This window comes from Sparus aurata, chromosome 15 (genome assembly GCF_900880675.1).
Source record: "Sparus aurata chromosome 15, fSpaAur1.1, whole genome shotgun sequence".
Lineage (NCBI taxonomy): Eukaryota > Metazoa > Chordata > Actinopteri > Spariformes > Sparidae > Sparus > Sparus aurata.
Window position 1 is genome coordinate 29,664,862 of NC_044201.1, and position 1,926 is coordinate 29,666,787.

Sequence of the window (1,926 nt, forward strand, 5' to 3'; positions counted from 1 at the left end):
TCTTATCTGCAGACTGACAGGATCTATCTCACTGCTTTGTCAGCTAACCTGTTCTCAGACCTTTAGGTTGGCTGTTTATGGACAAACACACTAAATACCATCATAACAGAGACGAGTGTGTCTCCATATGTGTGTCCACTGATAACCTACATTGTTCAGTGTGTGTTCTCAAGATGACCTTTAACTGACAATGGCTCAGCTCATCCTGCTACACCTATCAGTACCTGAGTAAAGTCTGGTTAGACTATTATACTTAAGGTTAAATAGTGACAAGTTGATCATATTGAGTCAAGCTAACAATAGATTTTACAACTTTGGAATCGTTTTAACTGGCCTACAACCAACCTCTATCAAGGATGATTATTTTTTTATTTACCAAAGACAAAGGCAAAAAAAGCCAGAGTGCACTGACGTAAAACAACAGCTAAATTGCCAGCAGTTTGTCACCCTGGCTTGAAGGTTTATGTCACCTTCCTGATTGATCATTACTGAAACGGCCATAGATAATGAACATTTTGGAGGGGCACTGGGCCATATTCTAGGATAAGACAAAAACATTTTTGCTAACCTGTTGGCTTCTGGTAACGTTTGTATTCAACAACTTCCCCCTACATTTACCGTTCTACCATTATACATTAAAATTACAATAATTCTAAAATCAACACATGTCTTGGATACATTATGTAAGCCTGGCAGTGAAATGCGTTTCCAGGATGGAGTTAAATGCTAATGTTAGCCGGTGACTTGAACTATGGCCCTGAGTCCCTCCAGATTTCCACTGTCCATCATCATCCACATTTTAGGACTTGCAACCCGTAACACAGCAGCAGAACATATTCCAGCATTCGACCCTGAGCATGTGCTCAGAGAAAATGGCCGTTTTGAATTTTGCAATGCATTTTAAACAAGATTCGACCCCCAAACAGAGCTCCTCCTCATTGGCACCAAATCCACTCTATGCAAACTGGACCCATCTCACTCACCATCGACAGCTCGATCATCTTTCCTCCCCCCTGGCACGCAACCTTGGCGTTATCCTGGACCCCACCCTCTCCTTTGATCCCCATGTCAGCTCCACTGTCAAGACCTCCTACTTCCACCTCTGCCGCATTGCCAAAATCAGACACTGCCTCTCCCCCCCTGCTGCTGAATCCCTCATCCACGCCTTCATCTCCTCACGTCTCGACTACTGCAACTCCTCCTCACTGGCATCACCTCTCATTCCCTCCATAGACTTCAAACGGTCCAAAACTCTGCTGCTAGCCTCCTCACTCACACCCGGTCCCGTGAACACATCACCCCTGTTCCTACACCCTTCACTGGCTCCCTATCAAACACGCATTGACTTCAAATACTCCTCCTGAACTTCAAAGCTCTCCATCACCTGGCCCCACCCACCTGTCTGACCTCCTTATCCCCCCGCCCCTACCGAGCCCGCCGATCCTCCTCCACTCTCACTCTGACTATACCACCATCCAAACTCAAAACCTTTGGACACAGAGCCTTCTCCAGAACTGCACCCTGACTTTGGAACTCTCTCCCCAACCCATCCGTGACTCTCCCTCACTTACCACATTAAATCCCGCCTAAAAACCTACCTCTTCTCACAAGCCTATGATCTCCCCTACACATAATCACCTTTATTCCTGCCCTCTCCCCCTGACCTGCCCCTCTACACTCTCCTTCCACTCTCCTCACACATCAGCCCACACCCCCTCCACTGCTCTTCAATCCACCCCCCCACCTCTTGACTATTGTTGTACCTGTTTTTGTCTGTTTCCCTGTACCAGCGTTATCTACTCCACGAATATCTACTCCATGAATTATTTATTATTATTATTACTGTCAAATGTTAAACTTTCACTTTCCCTTCTTAAAGGGTTAAGGTCATCCTGCTGTTAGAGGCTCCACAAGCGACATACAATA